At 49.5% G+C, this 8821-nt stretch overlaps 2 non-coding genes across 2 annotated transcripts; one reads left to right on the plus strand and one right to left on the minus strand.

Annotated features, from left to right (window-relative positions):
• Positions 1-6399: 6399 nt before the first annotated feature.
• Positions 6400-6590, plus strand: LOC136150483 (U2 spliceosomal RNA). The gene has a single exon (XR_010659901.1). It is a non-coding gene; the product is annotated as a U2 spliceosomal RNA (small nuclear RNA).
• A 1754-nt stretch (positions 6591-8344) lies between these two features.
• Positions 8345-8535, minus strand: LOC136150478 (U2 spliceosomal RNA). Its single transcript, XR_010659896.1, has one exon. It is a non-coding gene; the product is annotated as a U2 spliceosomal RNA (small nuclear RNA).
• Between the last annotated feature and the right edge of the window lie 286 nt (positions 8536-8821).

Genomic DNA, 8821 nt, shown 5'->3' on the forward strand with positions numbered 1-8821 from the left:
GCCTAGCATTGGTCACACTGGAGATCTTGGGGACGCCCAAACTCCAGTCCGGGGGTCCCAGGAGGTCAGCACGCCTTGACCTGCCTAGGGATCTGGTCCTTAAAAGGTTGTCACGCCTCAGCCTTTCCGGGATCCTCTAGTCCCAAGGGTCCCAGGAGGTCGTCACGCCTCGACCTGCCCAGGGGCTCAATTCTCGGGAGGCCGTCACGCCTCGACCTGCCCGGGGATTCGATCTCTAGGAGGCTGTCACGCCTCAGTCTGCCTGGAGATCTGCATCCTGACCCGGGGATGCCTGGCTCTCAGGTTGCCACAGTACTGGGTAAGATAAGCTTCAAAAAGCCTGTTAGTTTTTTCTTTTTCTCCCTAACATGACTGTTTTTCAGATGGGAAATAACCAATCCACTTCCTGGCAGACGCCTTTGAGATGCATCCTTGACAACTGGAAGCTGTTCGATCCTCTAACTCTGAGGAAGAGTCGTTTAAAATTCTTTTGTGCCACTGCATGTCCACGGTATCCACTGGGGGACGAGGAACACTGGCCTGAGGATGGGACTTTAAATTACAATACAATAATTCTAATTGCAATTAGAATTATTCTGCAAAAGACAAGGGAAATGGACAGAGATCCCCTATGTCCAAATTTTCTTCAGACTGGGAGATATGAAGGAACTCTGTCTTAAGTATGGGATTGTTGTACACCCTAAAAGTGAGCCCACTAGGCAAATGGTGTTAGGCACAGGCAACCAAGAGAAGGAACCCTCCTGTGAAGGCTCACCTCTCATAGCTCCTGAGTTGCCTGGTGCTTCTTCCTTGTATCCAAGCGTGCCCCCATATCCGGGAGCACCCCCTCCACAAAAGCCAGCTCAAGTATGTCCCTTAGTTGAAACTGGAGGAGAATTCGGACCAACCCGCATCCATAAACCCTTCTCCCTCTTAGAACTAAGACAGATCAAACAAGACCTGGGAAGCTATACAGACGACCCAGGCAAATACATAGATATGTTCCAACATATTACTTTGGCCCTTGACTTGACATAGAAGGACATCATGGTCATATTTAGTCAAACTTTATCTGACCCTGAACATACTAGGGTCTTAAAGGAAGCCCGGAGATATGCAACAGGGCTTCACATGTCAAGCGATAGATACCCAGTAGGGGAAACTGCAGTCCCCTCCTCCGATCCTAACTGAAATTATAATGACCCTGAGCACATCTGGGAAAGAGATCATTTTCTAATCTGTATAAAGGCAGGACTGAAAGCAGCCCAGCAAAAAGTAATCGGCTATGCCCGGGTCTCAGCAATAACTCAGGAGTCCAATGAAAACCCCATTGCCTTTCTGGAAAGGCTAAAAGAGGCCCTCCAAAAGTTTACCAATTTGGACTTAGACTCTCATGAAGGACAGGTGATTTTAAAGGACAAATTCCTGTCCCAATGTGCATCAGATATCAGAATTAAGTTACAACAGCTACAGCAGCAGGACCCTGCTGCCTCTTTAGATGAGATGATCCAGACAGCCACCAATACTTTTTATAACAGAGAACAGGAGAAGGAGGCCAAGGCCCAGGAGAGGGAGAGAAGGAAAGAGACAAGCCATGCCCAGATGCTGGCCGCCCTCCAGGGCAGCCCGATGGCACACCCCGAGCCCTTGAAGGACAAGGCACGAGGCAAATGCCTAATCTGTAGACAGGCGGGGCATTGGGCCAAAGAGTGTCCTAACCTGACAGGTCTCCTAGAACAGCTTGCCACAAATGCCATCAACTGGGACATTGGGCGGCAGTCTGCCCTCGGGACCCAAGAGCCTCAAGGTCAAGCGCCAAGCCTTCCCTCACGATAGTTCAAGAGGAGTGAAGCGGCCCGCTCCAGCCAGCCCGCCTGTCACAGATAACCATCACGGGGCTGGAGCCAAGGGTGCAACTGGATGTGGCAGGTAGGTCCGAGAATTTCTTGGTCGACACAGGGGCTACCTACTCTGTCTTGATCTCCTACTCCAGAGCCTTCTCCTCCCAAACCTGTACCATTTTGGGTGCTACAGGAAAAACAACTACTAGAAGATTCACCCAAGCACTTCTTTGTTGCTGGGATGGACAGATATTCTCCCACCAGTTCCTGGTGGTCCCTGAGTGTCCTACTCCCCTAATGGGAAGAGACATACTAAACTGGGGACCACCCTTGTGATGGGGAGCTTTTCAGCCCCTAGGGCCCTACAGCTTCTGGTTACTACTGAGGAACCCATCACACCTCCAATAGAGAGAGAGCAAAGACTATGGAGGACAAAATTAACCCCCAGGTGTGGGACCAGGGGATTCCTGGACGAGCCCACCAAGCTGAACCGGTCATCATTGTCCTCCGAGATCCCACTCGGTTTCCTAACCGGAAACAATATCCTCTTAAAAGAGGGCACGCTTGGATACAAGGAAGAAGCACCAGGCAACTCAGGAGCTATGAGAGGTGAGCCTTCACAGGAGGGTTCCTTCTCTTGGTTGCCTGTGCCTAACACCATTTGCCTAGTGGGCTCACTTTTAGGGTGTACAACAATCCCATACTTAAGACAGAGTTCCTTCATATCTCCCAGTCTGAAGAAAATTTGGACATAGGGGATCTCTGTCCATTTCCCTTGTCTTTTGCAGAATAATTCTAATTGCAATTAGAATTATTGTATTGTAATTTAAAGTCCCATCCTCAGGCCAGTGTTCCTCGTCCCCCAGTGGATACCGTGGACATGCAGTGGCACAAAAGAATTTTAAACGACTCTTCCTCAGAGTTAGAGGATCGAACAGCTTCCAGTTGTCAAGGATGCATCTCAAAGGCGTCTGCCAGGAAGTGGATTGGTTATTTCCCATCTGAAAAACAGTCATGTTAGGGAGAAAAAGAAAAAACTAACAGGCTTTTTGAAGCTTATCTTACCCAGTACTGTGGCAACCTGAGAGCCAGGCATCCCCGGGTCAGGATGCAGATCTCCAGGCAGACTGAGGCGTGACAGCCTCCTAGAGATCGAATCCCCGGGCAGGTCGAGGCGTGACGGCCTCCCGAGAATTGAGCCCCTGGGCAGGTCGAGGCGTGACGACCTCCTGGGACCCTTGGGACTAGAGGATCCCGGAAAGGCTGAGGCGTGACAACCTTTTAAGGACCAGATCCCTAGGCAGGTCAAGGCGTGCTGACCTCCTGGGACCCCCGGACTGGAGTTTGGGCGTCCCCAAGATCTCCAGTGTGACCAATGCTAGGCAGGACTAAGGTTGGATATTGTACAGTTCTTCCCTCCCAAGGCCAGCTTTCTTTTGGTTATCCCTCTAGTAGATTGTAGAGGCAACATTGTGGGACCAGATGGGAAAGCCCGGGAAAATAGAACAAAGGAAGGTCCGAGGACCAGAGTGAGAACCTCAGGTAAAACAAACAACGGTCCTGCCTAAGCCCAATTTACATAAGGCAGGCCCAGGGACAGAGAAACATATAAAAAGAGGAGCCAAAGCCCTCTTCTGCCCTCTTTTTTGCTCCCTCTCTCTCCGCCACGCGATGGGACGATCCTCTCTTCGAACGTGCCCTCATGCCTCAAAGATGGATTTTCCTGCTATTATCTAAATAAATAGAGCTGTAACACTGAGCTGTAACACTGGTTTATTTAAGAGCTATAACACGGTCTGTTCAAGACCTGAGAGCTATATAACACGGTCTGTCCTCCGAGAGCTGTGACCTGCCAAGGGGCTTTAATGTCCGTCACTCCAAATTTTTGTTGTGACGAGACAAAGAGCTGAGGAACATACACTCGCGTGACAGGTCCATGAATCAAGGTAAATTAGAAGTAGTCAAATAGGAGATGGCAAGAGTGAACATCGACATTTTAGGAATCAGTGAACTAAAATGGACTGGAATGGGGGAATTTCATTCAAATGACCATTATATCTACTACTGTGGGCAAGAATCACCTCATAGTCAATAAAAGAGTCCGAAATGCAGCACTTGGGTGCAATCTCAAAAATGACAGAGCGACCTCTGTTCCTTTCCAAGGCAAAGCACTCAATATCACAGTAATCCAAGTCTGTCTATGCCCCAACCGGTAATGCTGAAGAAGCTGAAGTTGAACAGTTCCCTGAAGACCTACAAGACCTTCTAGAACTAACACCCAAAGAAGATGCCCTTTTCATTATAGGGGACTGGAATGCAAAAGTAGGAAGTCAAGAAATACCTGGAGTAACAGGCAAATTTGGCCTTGGAGTACAGAATGAAGCTAATAGAGTTTTGCAAAGAGAACACACTGGTCATAGCAAACACCCTCTTCCAACAACACAAGAGAAGACTCTACACACGGACATCACCAGATGGTCAATACCAAAATCAGATTGATTATATTCTTTACAGCCAAAGATGGAGAAGCTCTATACAGCCAGCAAAAGCAAGACTGGCAGCTGCCTGTGGCTCAGACCATGAACTCCTTATTGCCAAATTCAGACTTAAATTGAAGAAAGTAGGGAAAACCACTAGACCATTCAGGTATGACCTAAATCAAATTCCTTATGATTATACAGTGGAAGTGACAAATAGATTCAAGGATTTAGACCTGATAGAGTGCCTGAAGAACTATGGATGGAAGTTCAAAACATTGTACAGGAGGCAGGGATCAAGACCATCCCCAAGAAAAAGAAATGCAAAAAGGCAAAGTGGTTGTCTGAGGAGGCCTTACAAATAGCTGAGAAAAGAAGAGAAGCTAAGGGCAAAGGAGAAAAGGGAAAATATACCCATTTGAATTCACATTTCCAAAGAATAGCAAGGAGGGATAAGAAAACTTTCCTCAGTGATCAGTGCAAAAAAATAGAGGAAAACAATCGAATGGGAAAGACTGGAGACCTCTTCAAGAAAGTTAGAGACACAAAGGAAACATTTCCTGCAAAGACGGGCAAAATAAAGAATAGAAATGGTGTGGACCTAACAAAAGCAGAAGATATAAGAAGGGGTGGCAGTGGAGAAGGAAATGGCAACCCACTCCAGTATTCTTGCCTGGAAAAGTCCATGGACAGAGGAGTCTAGCCGGCTGAAGTCCATGGGATTACATAACTGAGCATGTGTGCACCAGGGTGCGGGGAGATGGGTTGGTAGCAACAAAGTGGTAGAACTAAAAAGAAAAAAAAAGGGGGGGAGTGGCAAGAATACACAAAAGAACTATTCAAAAAAGATCATGACCTAGATGACCACGATGGCGTGATCACTCACCTGGAGCCAGATAATTATATTATGATTATATAGTTTGGGGGTTCCCAAGTGGGTCAGACAGTAATCAATCTGCCTACAATGCAGGAGAATCTGCCTGTAAGGCAGGTTTGATCCCTGGGTCAGGAAGAACCCTGGAGAAAGGAATGCAGTATTCTTGCAGCGAGAATACCATGCAGAGATGAGCATGCTGGACTACAGTCCATGGGATCACAGCAGGCTTGCAGTTGAGCGGCCAAGAAGGCAGGTCAGCTGTGATGGGGCACGGCCTCATGGCAAGGAGTCCGCAGCAATCTGAACTGGGAGAAATCCTCCCACTCTCTCTCCCGGAGCTTCCCATCAAGCCGAGGAGGCCTACGTGGAAGCCTTCTTGGCGAGCAGCTGGCGGAAGAGCAGCCACATTGTGTCGCGAATATCTTGGCCCCCTGTCCAGCAATGCCAAATAAAAATACCGAGAGAGTCTGAGGGAAACGGAAAAGAGTGACTGCAGGGACTTCTCTGGCAGTACAGTGGTCAAGACCCTGCGCTCCCAACGTAAGCTAGGCCGCGGGTTCTATCGGTACTGGAGGAACTGAGTTCCCACATGACCCGTAGAAGAGCCAGGGTAGCCAAAAAGAAAAAGAAAAGAGACCATGGAAAGAAAGCCGTAGTAAATCACGACGAATTAAAATCTAGAAAGCAAAAAGAGAACAACATAGCCGACTCATCTGTGTCTGTGTACACAATAAATAACAGTAAGATGATGAGTGGTGGGTGGGTACGCAGCTATGTGTTCGGGGAAAAAAAAAATCTTAAGGAGAAAAAGAAATGCCGGAAAGAAAAACCCGGTTGGAACGGTTTGCGTCTTTCTCGGTCTGGGCGTTTCCGGGAGCTTTGGGCCACACGCTTGCTTCGGTTCCACCGCGAGACGGCGCACACCGGGGAGCAGGAAGAAGGCGTGCGTGTGGGCGGGGCATGCAAATTTATAGGCTGTCTGCTGGGGGGCGGGGAGGGGGGGGGTGCCGTGGGAGAACAGAAAGCCTCAAGGCGCCCAACAAGCGAAACGATCCGACGAACGATGGACGTCTTAGAAGTTGTGGTACTAGGACACCGTGCAGTCTAGGGGGGAGGGCGGGCCTTCGTTTGAGGCTGACTTTGCTCACCGTGAGCTTAATGGAGGTGAGGGGAGGGTGGTAGCGGCCAAGGCGGAGGAGGTGGCATCGCTTCTCGGCCTTTTGGCTAAGATCAAGTGTAGTATCTGTTCTTATCAGTTTAATATCTGATACGTCCTCTATCCGAGGACAATATATTAAATGGATTTTTGGAGCTGGGAGTTGGAATAGGAGCTTGCTCCGTCCACTCCGCGCATCGACCTGGTATTGCAGTACTTCCAGGAACGGTGCACCCCCTCGGGGGAAACAACACTGGTATAACAAGGACAGACGTGTTTAGGGGGGTGGCTTGTAAAGCCTGCAGATGTCGTAGCATAAAAGTGACCTGACTGCCCGGCCTTCCTGGGAGTTTTTTTTTTCTCAGTTCTTGCTTCTCAGCGCTTGCAGCGGCGTCTTGATCTTGTCTCCTTTCCTGGTTTAGTTAAAGCGAGCGTTCTGCGTTCTTTGCAGGCATAGGGTGGTCCAGGCATTTATTTCTCTTTCTTTTCACTTTTTCTTGCCTCGGGGAGCTTTCTCGCTGGGAAGCTTCCGGGAGGAACGTGGCCTTAACGAAGTTTTTCTACCGGCAGAGTTTGCTTCGTTTTAGAGGGTACGGGTTTCCACTTTCAGCCGCAGAAGCCTTCTCCACCCCTCCCCCCCTTTTTTTTGGCTTAAAAAGGCGCCAGCATTCGGTAACTTGTTCTTGCTATAGACGGAAAAGGGGCCGCAGTTATAGTGACACTCCGGGGGTGGGACAGAAGGTTCAGCTGGCTGAGGCCCTGAGGGAGACCCTCCAGCGGGCCTCAGGGGCACAAAAGTGGCTCTAAGTGCAAGCAGGGGCCTGCTGAAGCAACTCAAAAGGATTTACACGTAATGCCCGAAAGCAAGCAGTAGTTGGTAGACATTTAGTGAGGGAGAAAGCAAGCAGTAGTTGGTAGACATTTAGTGAGGGAGAGAGCATTTCCTTTTCCTACTGCTGCTCAGATGACTTCGGAAGCTAGTCGAATTCCTCAGTATGAAAAGGAATACACGGAAGGTATTATTAATTAGCGAATGAGGGGAAAATGAAAGCACCACCAAGTGCTGACCTGGAACAAGGATTCCAAGGAGGCGGCTTTTCAAATGCTAGTGTGATTACGTGAAATGTTCGTGTTCCTGAGAACTGTTGTAGCAGGAAATAAGACGCTCCATTTTCAAGGCCAACCGATCTTGACCTTACAACTCCCTTCAAAACCTCTGGCTCTAAAAATACCACCTCGGTGTGCTTTCGCTAAGTGATAGACGGCTAGATTTTCTGGATTTAGAAAAACTCCAACCCCTCAAAATGAGGAAATCTGTGCAGCTGACAGGCTAAAAGGAGCGCGCTCGCTCTTCACCAAAATGGAGCAGCCGGTCAGAACTGACTCCAGGTATGAGTCCTGGCCTCTCCTGCCTTCTTTCAACGTGATGAAGGCTCCCCGAGCGTTGGAAACTGAACGACGCACCCCGCACGCGATTCCATTTGGCTGCGGCTAGGGAGGACCCTGACCCCAGTTGGCCCGAGGATCAAGCATCACGGCCACTTCACCCGGCGCCAGTATCAGCACTCGACAAAAAGTCTCGCAGAAAAGCTTTCTCCGAACAGATTCAACCAACAGCTTGTGTGAGACGTTGAAAGAAACCAAGGATATAAATGAAAGGAGAAAAAAAAACAACGGCAAAGAAAACCTTTCCCTGGTTGTCCAGTGGCTAGTTACGCGCCGCCATGCCCGTGTCCAGAACACGTGTACGAAGCCCCCAACGACAGTGTGCTCTAACACTCGGCGACCCGTGGTGGCCGCCTGCAGCCGCAACGAAAAACCCAGCAGGATCACACTACTGCAACACTGAAAAAAAAAAAAAAACTACGGCACCTAGCAGCACCCGCTCAGGATACCCCCTCACAGCTGTAATTCTCGCCAGCCACCATGGTGGAACCTGGCCAGCCCACCTCAAGAACAAGTCTGTTTTTGAGAGACACAGATTATTCCCCCGAGGGGGTGCACCGTTCCTGGAAGTACTGCAATACCAGGTCGATGCGTGGAGTGGACGGAGCAAGCTCCTATTCCAACTCCCAGCTCCAAAAATCCATTTAATATATTGTCCTCGGATAGAGGACGTATCAGATATTAAACTGATAAGAACAGATACTACACTTGATCTTAGCCAAAAGGCCGAGAAGCGATGCCACCTCCTCCGCCTTGGCCGCTACCACTCTCCCCTCACCTCCATTAAGCTCACGGTGAGCACCCTGAAGCACACTCCTTGTCTGAGTTCTTTTGCGTCGTCGACAGTGCTGTCATCGGACTCCTGTGCAGACATTTTTGTCCTCTGCCTTTGTAAGGACAAGTTCTATGTCCTTAACTGTTCCGTCATTCCCGCGCCGAACAGCCATTTCTAATCTGCATGCTCCGCCTTCTGCCGCCCGAGGGGGCGCGGCTACCGCGGGCGGACTCCACCCTCCGGACCGCC

Source organism: Muntiacus reevesi, chromosome 18 (genome assembly GCF_963930625.1).
Source record: "Muntiacus reevesi chromosome 18, mMunRee1.1, whole genome shotgun sequence".
NCBI lineage: Eukaryota > Metazoa > Chordata > Mammalia > Artiodactyla > Cervidae > Muntiacus > Muntiacus reevesi.